The sequence below is a fragment of the Microcaecilia unicolor genome, chromosome 4 (genome assembly GCF_901765095.1).
Source record: "Microcaecilia unicolor chromosome 4, aMicUni1.1, whole genome shotgun sequence".
Classification (NCBI taxonomy): domain Eukaryota; kingdom Metazoa; phylum Chordata; class Amphibia; order Gymnophiona; family Siphonopidae; genus Microcaecilia; species Microcaecilia unicolor.
The window spans coordinates 154,317,406-154,329,883 of NC_044034.1; positions in this window are offsets into that span (position 1 = coordinate 154,317,406).

Here is a 12,478-nt window from a genome sequence, read left to right on the forward strand (position 1 = left end):
CCCCCTGGTTCTTTGGGACACTCTCACTTTCCCCTCCCATTCCCCCCAACCCGCCCCCCTCCTATAATACTCCACAAGCCTAAACAGCATTGAATTCTTTTTTTTTCTTCTCCTTTCTCCTTTTCCCTTTACTAAAATATATATATATATATTTAATTAGAATAACTCCACAATGGTCAGTACCTCAAAAGCACATCTTGTTCATATTTGCCCACGCAGGAGCTTATACCCATATACTACTACATCCAGAACAAACCTATCCACTATGGCTACTGCTACACACCTCATAATAACAAAGTAATCTCATAAACAGTGCTCACATCCATCCCTGTAGCCTGGCATCAACTTTACCCTTCCCTTCCTAACCTGCCCCCCATATATTCCTATAGCTCAGAATCAGCCCTACCCATCCTTTCCTACCTCCCATCCATCCCTGTAGCCCAACATCAGTCCTTCTCTACCTTATCCCCTGGGCACTAAGCCCTCCTCCACCCAGAAACCCACCAAATAGTAACATTTATTGTTGGTGGGGTTGTGGGTGTGGGTGGGCTCTTCATTGCCTAGGGGGGGAAAAGGTTTTTAATGATTAAACATACCTTTCCCCCCCCCTAGGCAGTGAAGAACCCACCCCCACCCAGAAGCCCACCACTAGCATTACACTCACTATACATATTACCTGGACAGCTGTGCTTGATTTCCCCAAACTTCTGTGCACATTGTGGCAGATACAGATTTGGAGAGCACTGCAGACTGTGCTCCATGTGCTGGCTCCTGTGCCTGTTTGGGGCTGTGAAGGAGAGCTGAGGTCTGTCTGGGGGGCTCAACTGAAGGGTGATTCAGGCAGCGAGGGTCCAATAACATCTTCTCCTGCAGCCAGCTACAGTGGAGGAAACCTGGCAGCTGAGCTGCGGCACTGGCACAGAGTTTTCTGTGTGGCGCCGGACTGCTTGCACAGGGAGTAATGAGAGCGCGACTGACGGGAGAAAGAACAGCACAACACTGTGTCAGTAGCGGCGTGGCATTAGAGTGGACAACTTCCTGACCCTGACAAAAAAACAATTAAGCAGTTTACCGCATATAGGACTCTGAGCCATGGGCGTGGTTTGACTGTTTCATTTTGAGGGCGGGCAAAGGATGGGGCGGGGCATATTAGCATATTCATTTGCACATATATATGCTAATATGGAGGAAAGAAGGAAGGAAGGGAGAAAGTGCTAGCTTTTTTGGGAATAACCATAATGAATATGTATGATCTCATACTTATTCATTATGGCTATTCCCAAAAAAGCCAGCTCTTTCTCCCTTCCTTCCTCCCCTTACCCAGCACTCCCTCTTCCTCTTGTATTTCCCCACCCCCTTTCCCATACCATGCCAGTGTAGACCTTAGAAATGCATAAGCTCTATATGTAGATCCTCCAAGAGGTAGTGTGTCATGATTTAGGCTCTAAAACCCTTTCTGATGTTTTGGTGCCACCTCAGTAAGGCCAACACACAATCTTTCCACTGCAAAACACTATATACAAACTTGTGCAAAAACACACTCATAACCTTACCAAACCATAACAGCACTAATTCCAAGGACAGGACAAGCTACAACATTATGCATGGAAAGGCAGCACTGTAATTACACCGGGCTCTAAAACACCAGTACACTACTTAGTGAAAAAAAAAAAAGGGCTGCAAATACTACATGCTAGCAGAATACTGCACCTTGATCACACATGAAAAACACATGACACAACAGATATGACACAAGGAACTAGAAATAAAAAAAATATGAAGGCAAAATACTGAACTGGAAAGTTACCTCAAGAAGTCAGACTCAGCATGCAGCAATACTAGAAAAATTGAAACTTACATGCAAAATATCACAGATGCACATTTCCAAAAACTGACATATGAATAAAATACTTTTTTTCTCCCTTTGTTGTCTGATCATTTAGTTTTTCTATTCGCTTTGGTCCCAGTGTCTTCTGTTTTATGCAGTGTCTTCTTTCCATTTGATATTTTTTCACTCACCATGTCCACCATCCTCCTGTGTCCTTATGCGTCCTGTCTACCATCTGTAGCCCTGTCCCTATCCTTCCTCCAGTTTCAGTATCTGCCCTCAAAGTGTTCCAATCCAGCCCTTAAATTCAGCAGTTTCCCCTCCATCCATATCCAGCATTTTTCCTCACTCCCCTGCCCTCCATCCATGTGCATCTACATCCTCTGTCTTCCCTTCCCTCCATCCATGTCCAGCATTTCTCCTCTCTTCTCTTCCCTCCCCTCCACTCCATCCATGTCCAGCATTTCTCATCTCTTCCCTCCCCATCCATGTGCGTGTCCTTCTTGACTTCCTTCCCCTCCACCCATCCATCCATCCATCCACCCATATCCAGCAAATTTGCTCTCTCCCCTGCCCCCTCCATTCATCCATCCATGTCCAGCAATTCTCCTCTCTCCCCTGCCCTCCCCTCCATCCATCCATGTCCAGCAACTCTCCATTCTCCCCTGCCCTCTCCTCCATCCATCCATCCATGTCCAGCAACTCTCCATTCTTCCCTGCCCTCTCCTCCAACCACCCATATCCAGTAAATTTGCTCTATCCCCTGCTGCCTCCATTCATCCATCCATATCCAGCAATTCTCCTCTCTTCCCTGTCCTCCCCTCCATCCATCTATGTTCAGCAACTCTCCATTCTCCCCTGCCCTCTCCTCCATCCATCCATATCCAGCAATTTTCCTCTCTCCCCTGCCCCCTCCATCCATCGAGGTCCAGCAACTCTCCATTCTTCCCTGCCCTCTCCTCCATCCACCCATATCCAGCAAATTTGCTTTCTCCCCTGCCCCCTCCATTCATCTTCCATGTCCAGCAACTGTCCTCTCTCCCCTGCCCTCACCTCCATCCATCCATGTCCAGCAATTCTCCTCTCCCCTTCCCTCTCCTCCTCTCCACATCCAGCAATTCTCCTCTCCCCTGCCCTCCCCTCCTCTCCATGTCCAGCAATTTATTTTCTCCTCCTCCCATCCATGTCCAGCGATTCTCCCTCAGCTCCCTGATAGCCTTCCTCTACATTCTTTCCTGCCCCCCCTGCATGTTTAAACCTTTTATTTTCCTCGCAGCGATGGCAGTGAAGCACACAACACAGTGGGCTCACCTCCAGCCTTTCCCTTCCCTCACTCAGTGTCCCGCCCTCGCAGAAACAGGAAATGCATCATCGCAAGAAGGCGGGACACTGAGTGAGGGAAAGGAAAGGCTGGAGGTGAGCCCACTGTGTTGTGTGCTTCACTGCAGTCATCGTGAGGAAAATAAAAGGTTTAAATGCGCGCGAGGGGGCGGGCAGGAAGGAATGAAGAGGAAGCCTGTCCGGGAGCTGAGGACAGGAAGAGCTGCCTGCAGCATTGCGCCAGCCCTGCGTTTTTGGGGGCAATGCCCCCTCATCCCCCCAAACTACACCCATGCTCAGAGCTTCCGGAGGACTAAAATCTGGTGAGCTGCTGTTTTTTCTGCCGGCTTTAGACATTGCTGCTCAGATGAGGCAGAACCAAAAGACTGTGCACGTTCTCTCCTCCTGCAGCCTAATCAGTGCCTAGAGGACTGGCACCGATTGGAGGAGCAGGACAAACTGAGCTGAGCTGAGATTGGGTGGGCCTGGGTCCACCCAGGCCCACCCATAGCTACACCCCTGCACCAATCTACTACATTTCTTTGAAGGGGGTGAACGAACATGTGGATAAAGGTGAGCCGATTCATATTGTGTATCTGGATTTTCAAAAGGCATTTGACAAAATACCTCATGAAAGACTCCACAGGAAATTGGAAATTCATGGGATAGGAAGTAGTGTCCTATTGTGGATTGAAAACTGATTAAAGTAAAGAAAACTACTACTACTACTACTACTTATCATTTCTATAACGCTACTAAACAGAGAGTAGGGTTAAATGGTCAGTATTCTCAATGGAGAAGGGTAGATAATGGGGTTACGCAGGGGTTTGTGTTGGGACCACTGCTTTTTAACATATTTATAAATGACCTAGAGATGGGAGTAACTAGTGAGGTAATTAAATTTGCTGATGACACAAAGTTATTCAAAGTCGTTAAATCGCAAGAGGATTGTGAAAAATTGCAAGACGACCTTATGAAACTGGGATTCTGGGCATCCGAATGGCAGATGATGTTTAATGTGAACAAGTGCAAAGTGATGCATGTGGGAAAGAGGAACCCGAACTATAACTATGTGACGCAAGGTTCCACGTTAGGAGTCACCGACTAGGAAAAGGATCTAGGAGTCATCATTGATGATACTTTGAAATCCTCTGATCAGTGTGCTGCAGCAGCAAAGAAAGCAAATAGAATGTTAGGTATTATTAGGAAAGGAATGGAAAATAAAAATGAGGATGTTATAATGCCTTTGTATCGCTCCATGGTGTGACCGCACCTTGAATACTGTGTGCAATTCTGGCCACCGCATCTAAAAAAAGATATAGTGAAATTAGAAAAGGTACAGAGAAGGGCAACGAAAATGATAAAGGAGATGGGATGACTTCCCTATGAGGAAAGGCTAAAATGTCTTGGTCTCTTCAGCTTGGAGAAAAAGACGGCTGAGGGGAGATATGATAGAAGTATATAAATAGTGAGTGGAGTGGAATGGGTAGATGTGAATCACTTGTTTACTCTTTCCAAAAATACTAGGACTAGGGGACACACAATGAAGCTGCAAAGTAGTAAATTTAAAACGAATTGGAGAAAATATTTCTTCACTCAACGTGTAATTAAATTCTGGAATTCGTTTGCAAAGAATGTAGTAAAAGCAGTTAGCTTAGTGGGGATTAAAAAAGGAAGAAGCCATTATTAAAATGGATTTGGGAAAATCCACTGTTTATATCTGGGATAAGCAGCATAAAATATATTGTACTGTTTTGGGATCTTGCCAGGTACTTATGACCTGGATTGGCTACTGTTGGAAACAGGATATTGGGCTTGATGGATCTTCGGTCTGTCCCAGTATGGCAACACGTAAGTACTTATATACTTTGTATTTTCTTACTATGGCTTCAGCCTTTTTTGTATGTTGCCTTGTTGTTTATTTCAAAGGTGGCATTCAAGAAACTGCAAAACATGGAGACAGTATATATAAATTTCCAAAACAGACATATTGCAATCATTAAATTGAAAATACAATTATAAACCTTGGAGCTGGGACCCGTTCTCCACCAAGCCCCCCCCCCCCCCACCCCATCTTCCCCCTCCCTCCCCTTCACCATAATAACTCTCTTGAAACCATTGTTGGGAAAACTTAGGCCGCAGCTTACTTTATTAACAATTCAAATTAGTTAACTTGTACAACTTATCATCCCCCCTTCACCCGAGCTACGTGGGTCCGGCCATGCCATAAGCCTGGACCCCCCCCCTCCCCCCATCCGCCGATCGCCCTGTCAGCAAATCGGCACTCTCGTCTAAGCCCCGCCCTCGCAGCAGCAGGGGCCGACTCCGTGTGGACCTCCACACTTGTCTCCCGGGTCACCCGACCCGCCTTCCATGCTCCGGCTCAGCCCCCCCATGAGCCATGTCTTTTGTAGCTCGGGTTTTCGTTCTTTATTTTTGCCGCTGTGACATCACCTGCTCAACCTGAAAAACAAAAGACACACACATCCCCCTACAGCACATCCCCCTCCCCCCTGTCACCTGAGGGCGGGTGGGTGGGAAACAGCCTCCGCGGATCACCAGCACCCTGGTATCCGACGTCTCACTCCTCCCTTTATGTCCTCGCCCAGCCCCGCCCCTTCCACCTTCCCAGCCAATCAGCAGCCTGCCCTGCCCCAGAACCAGAGTGCATTCTTTGGCTTAGCCAATCCGAGCTGGCTGCTCTCCTGCATGACCCCTCTTCCTCCCAGCATGCCCATCGCTGGCTCGAACGGGCCCAGCCCGCGTTTAACTGGGCCCTTCGAGACCAGCTCTCGGGCCTCTCATAAACCTTGGAGCTGGGACCCATTCTCCACCAAGCCCCCCCCCCACCCCATCTTCCCCCCCTCCCCTTCACCGTAATAACTCTCTTGAAACCATTGTTGGGAAAACTTAGGCCGCAGCTTACTTTATTAACAATTCAAATTAGTTAACTTATACAACTTATCATCCCCCCTTCACCCGAGCTACGTGGGTCCGGCCATGCCATAAGCCTGGACCCCCCCCCCCCCCCATCGCCCTGTCAGCAAATCGGCACTCTCGTCTAAGCCCCGCCCTCGCAGCAGGGGCCGACTCTGTGTGGACCTCCACACTTGTCTCCCGGGTCACCCGACCCGCCTTCCATGCTCCGGCTCAGCCCCCCTCCATGAGCCATGTCTTTTGTAGCTCGGGTTTTCGTTCTTTATTTTTGCCACAAGAGGAGGGTCTTGCACCTGCAAGACTCTCCTCTCCCCCCAAAGAAGCTGCGGCCTACCTCATTGTTGACCCCAAATGAACTCTAAACACTCTTGTATGTCCAACAAAAACAAATCTAGTCCCACATCAGACAAATGGACTCGATCCCTGGCAAATAGCCCCGCACACTTTATTTGATACCCTCCCCTGGCCGTAACCCAAAGACCCACCTGCCGATTTATCTTGCTTAGCCCGCGCCGCCATTTGCAGGCTGGCAGGCAAGCGGGCCTGGGTATTATATCTGACCAAATCAGTTTGGTATCCGGATACCACATCATGACCAGGCGCAAGTCATCCTTCACCATGTCGATCAGTCACTTGCCTGTCAAACTATCCACATCGTTGCCTCCCAAATGAATCAGCAATATCCGCGGAGATCGCTATCTTCCTCGCACCCGATACAGCAAGGACACCAGCTGCCTCCACCTCATTCCGCGCTCGCCCCACCACGATATTCGGAGGCCCCGCGTCGCCAATCCCAGATGGAGTCCACCCGGGCGTCTGGCTGCCCGAGCACCGGCCCAATGCACAAAGGAATGTCCCACAATCCATACAGCTTCCGCGACTCCTCCATCTACAAGGGGAAGCAACCAACACAAAGAGTCCCCACTCCGTGTCAGCCGATAGCAGACCAGAGAGCCTCACCCTCCCCCCCGTCGCCCCGCACCCCTGCGCACCACCCTTACCCCTTTTTATGTGGGCCTAATATATCCCCGATATGCCCCTGACGCCCAACGTCCTATGCGACGAATATCGGCCGCTCCAAGCCCAGCCTGATGTGCACTGGTCGCCGCTCCTATCCGGAACGAATGGGTACCAAACTGCCGAGGATCTTCCCCCACCGCCGTAAGACTCTGGCGCAATACTGCCGCAAATTGGTACCTCGTCAAGACCTGCCCGTCCGCATGCACCAACAAGGATGACGGCCCCGCTGGCCGGACCTCGAGGTACGCCGCCACCAATGCTACCGGACAATAGTCAACGCCCGGCACCCCTCTCAACACGATTGTACTGCCCACTCCTCTCTGATCAGTTTTTGACCGCAGCAATCTGATACGTAACTGCCCGTCTTGAATGGATGCATTCTCCTGTAATAGACCTGAAAACTCCGTCACCGACCGGCGTCTTTCAACTAACTCCCCCACTCGGAACGCCCCATAGAATGCCAGCGCATAAGCCGCGCGAAAAAGCCTCGCTTCGAAATCCGACCGCGCCACCTGGAACACCGCGTGTAACACGCACACTAATAACCCATGTGTAATTGGCCGCCTTGTGTCCCCCACCGGTGGCACGACCCTCCCCCATCCCTTCAATGCGCTCCCCACCAGAAACTGCGATTCAGGAACCCCCCACCCATATGCCTTATTGAAAAAATAAAAACCCGCTAAATGCCTTCGGACCGCACTGCGCGAAATACCCGACCCTCGGGCACTGGCAACATAAGCTGCTAACAATTCATCAGATGCCCGCCCATCCTCCCAACCCTGGCTGTGTAGGAAACCAGTCACTTTGTCGAAGCCACATACGTATGCTGTCCATGTAGCTGGGGCAACTGAAGACTTCAACAACTGCCACACCTCGGGTCTCCGAGTCGCCAAACTTGTTCCAGCATTCGCTGCCCTTCCTGATCCGCCCCCCGGCGCTAATGTTCTGAACGTCTGCAATTGAAAACAGGACAGCGCATCAGCTATCCGGTTATCCACTCCTGGAACATGCCTCGCCCACAAATGAACATTTAGTCGCAAACAGCGCAGCACTAATTCCCTCATTAACGAGTTAACTAATAAACAACGCGCCGACTGCTTATTCACCACCTCCACTACCCCTAGATTGTCACACCAGACTACAACGCTTTTGTTCCGTAGTCGCTCTGGCCACAACTCGCAGACTACTACAAATGGAAACAACTCCAGAAATGTGATATTTTTTGTAATCCCGGACGCGACCCACCAGCCTGGCCATGGGGCCGCGCACCACGCACCCGCACCACGCACCCGCACAGTACACTCCGAAACCATGACCCCCCGCTGCATCTGTAAACAGTTCCAAATCCACATGTGCCACAACTGGACTCTGTAAAACCAACGTGCCGTTGAACTCAGCAAGGAATTCCAACCACATACGCAAGTCTCTGCGCACCCCCGCGGACAAACGGATGTGGTGATGCGGCTGTGATACTTGAGCCGTCGCCGCCCCCAGGCGCCTCAAAAAGGCGCGTCCCATCGGAAGCACCCGACAGGCAAAATTCAGGCTTCCCACCAACGACTGAATGGCCTCGAGCGTGGCCTTTTTTGCATGCAACACCCCTATGATCTGCTCCTCTAGCTGCTCAACTTTCCCTTGCGGTAACCGCGTCACCATTTGTTCCGTGTCAATCTCAATCCCCAGAAATGTGAGGACTGAAGTTGGGCCCTCTGTCTTGTCCGCAGCCAAGGGAATACCGAACTCCGCAGCCACTGCCATAAAGGCAGCCAGCAACTGGCCACACGCCTCCCCATCCGCTGCTCCTATAAACAGGAAATCGTCTAAATAATGGACCAGTGTGTCCAACCCTGCCTTCTGAGCTGTCACCCAATGGACGAAGGAACTAAAGCACTCAAAATATGCACAAGACACTGAACACCCCATTGGCATACAGCGGTCGTAGTAGAAGGCCCCCTCGAAATGGAAACCGAGCAAAGGGAATGCCGTCGGGTGCACCGGCAGTAAACGAAAGGCCGCCTCAATATCAACCTTCGCCAGCTGGGCACCCTCTCCGCACTGTTGAACCAACCGCACCGCGCAATCAAATGAAGTGTATTGGACCGAACAGCAATCTTTTGGGATACCCGCGTTCACTGACTTGCCCTCCGGATACGAGAGGTTATGTATGAGGCAAAACTTCCCAGGCACTTTCTTAGGGATCACTGCTAGCGGGGAAATCATGAATGGGGAAAAGGGAGGGTTCTGAAACGGCCCCGCAATTCTCCCTAAACTCAGCTCCTCATCCAGCTTTTGCCGTACCACCTCCTTCAATTTCGCTACGGACGCCGAATTCTGCACCCAATTGGACTCTACCCTCCCCCGATAAGGAATCCGAAACCCCTCCCGAAAACCACCCTCCAGCAATTGAGCCGCTGACCGCACCGGATATCGATGGAGCCATGGCAGCATTGCATCGACTTGCACCGGTGTGGGGGCCCGTCCCGCCCACTTACTTGGCAAGGGTTGTGCCCCCTGCTCCTTTCTTGGTACATTTAATGGACGGGTGCCCCTGCCCACACGTGGAACATGCGTGCCTGAATTTGCAATCGGGGAAGAGACATGCTGCTCTATTGAACCGCCAGCAGACATCTGCTGTTGAAGCCGTCCCCGTCCCGCCAGCGCCCCCCTCTCCTCTCCCCGCGACCCGAAAGGGCCGACTACTCGGGGCCTGCTGAATACCCCCCCTTCCCACTCCTCCGGCCACCGTGCCACGAGGGGCCATGTGAATTAGCCACAGGTTTATGTCCTGTGTCCCCCACGTCATGTGGAGGTTTTCTTCCATCTTATCTCTAAAGGCTTCGTCATAGTTTAACCAAGCCCAACCCCCGAAACGCTGGAACGCATCTAAAACTGAATCTGCATACACCAGTAATAAGCCATACTGGCCCTGGTCCCGCTGCCCCCATACACTAGCCAAATGTAAAAATGCCCGCATCCAATTAACTATTGTTTTCGCTCCTTATCGGCCTCTACTTTCTTACCTCGCTTTTTACCGCGCCTAGGCTTCCTACCTTCCAACAACCGGAATACGTCTATACACTTCCGGCGCTGAATTTTCCGCCGTAACGCCCGCAGGACCTGTTCCCATAGTTCCGACAACGCCACTAGCGCCGGCGGCCCTCTCTCTCCTACCCCTGGCATCCCTGCTGCAACTCTCCCCGCCTCTTGTCTCTCAGGCCTAGAAGTGGAGGAAGAGGACGAAGAAGCCGTAGATGTGTCAGACGACGAGGACCTATCCCTTTTCCCCTTCCCCTTACACCTGCGCCGCCCTCGCCTCCCCCGCTCTCCCCGTGCGCACTCACTGTTACCACATCCAGATGGCCCCGCCGTGGGGAGCGCTGGCCCATCTCCTGCTGCTGGGCCACTGCCCGCCGAGCATGCCGCCTGGTCCGTGGTCGCAGTACACTCCGCTGGCCTCGCTCGTCCTCCCGTTTCGGTCTCCAGCTGTTCTGCTCGTGTGGTCCCAAGCTGGTCCGTCTCCTGTCCTGGGCGCCTCGGTGCCGGCACTCCAACCGTGGGGACCTCTCCTTGCACCTGTAAAGACAAATTGGGAGGAGCAGCAGGGACAGCCCACCGTGTGCCCCATCCGGGGTCCCAGACCCCCACCCCAGGACGTCCTGAGCTCGGCCATCCCTCCATCCAGCCTGGAGCTCCGCCCCAAGGGACTGCCCACTGGCCTGCAACTTGTTCCGACCACAAAGGCATCCCAAACGCAGGCCACGCACCCCAGGGGTACTGGCCCCACCCCATCCTATCCCCACTTACGCCCCGAGGGGGGCATTCACCAAAGCCGCCTGCAGCAAGACCAGTTGCTGAGGCTGGGCCACCCGGGGCTGCCCTCCATGACCAATCTGGGCCGCTCTCCCTCTCCGGTGCTTGCTGGCTCCCCCCTTTCTCCAAGTCCTCCAGCCCCTCCCGTCCCCTTCTCCCACTAGTGCCCCCCTCCTACCAGTGCCAGCCCCTACTCCCCTCTCTCTTCCCTCCAGGCCACTCTGTGCTTCCTCCTCAGGCCCAAACCCCTGCCCCAGAGCACCCCCCAACCTGCCTGCACTAAGATGTTGAGTTTTCTTCTGCCTCTTCTTCCCTGCCACAGCTGCATCAGCAGCTATGGCTGTTCTTGAAATCTCCTTTGATCTGCGGGGGCCTGCAGGCTCTCCTCCCCCCCCCCCCCCCCCTTCCGCACTCACTTCCTCCGGACTCCTCCCGATAGAGTCACTAGCACAGAAGGACACCTCCGCTCCTCCAGTTTCTTCTCCTGACTCTCTTCCATCCGCCATGCTGGAGAATCAGGGCCCTGCACAAAAACGCCTCAGAAAACCGCCAAAAACAGCTTCCGTGGATCACCAGCACCCTGGTATCCGACGTCTCACTCCTCCCTTTATGTCCTCGCCCAGCCCCGTCCCCTTCCACCTTCCCAGCCAATCAGCAGCCTGCCCTGCCCCAGAACCAGAGTGCATTCTTTGGCTTAGCCAATCCGAGCTGGCTGCTCTCCTGCATGACCCCTCTCCCTTCCAGCATGCCCATCACTGGCTCGAACGGGCCCAGCCCGCGTTTAACTGGGCCCTTCGAGACCAGCTCTCGGGCCTCTCATTCTTTCACCTTTGTTGTTTGATGATTTGGGGGTTTTTTTTAAAATCATGCTTGTCCCAGTCACAGTCTGTCTTGCTAACTTGGTTTCCAGGACATCCTGTCCATGTTCAATTTCTTTTCTTTTCTCTTCTCCTATTTTCTTCACTTCCTCCTCTACATCCACTTTCATGATTCTAATAGGGGATGTGAGACACTTAACTCCTCCTGTCTTCAAACATTTCCTGGCCCTCGAATAAGTCTAAAAAATAAAAATCTGCCTTCAAGTTTTCTTGTTTTGGACGTTTTGTTGGTGGTTTGGCAATTGGCTGCACCTTGACTAAAGCTTTGTCTGTTCATGGCACTGCTCCACCCTACTTTTTAACAATTTTGCAAGCGAAGGATCAAATAGTTTTTGATGGATGGGTCTTTAAGAGAGTACGAGATTGAAATTATAAACCTGCACAGCCTATCCAGACCTCATTTTGAAAAGCTGCTTTCATATTAGTTGCATTATCAGTCACACAGATGAGAGACTAGCTAGGTGGAGATTATACTCTGCCAATACATTTGAAACAAGTCAACAAATAGTCTCACCAGTTTATCAGTGATCTGCCTCATTGCCAAAATTACTGAACACGTGCATCAATTTTCATCATGGTTGTTTTGATTTACTTAAAATACTGCTACATTTATACCAGTACCTTACAGGGCTAAATGTAAAACTCTATGTTTGATTTTCAAGGCCCTCATACAAAATGGGTCAGA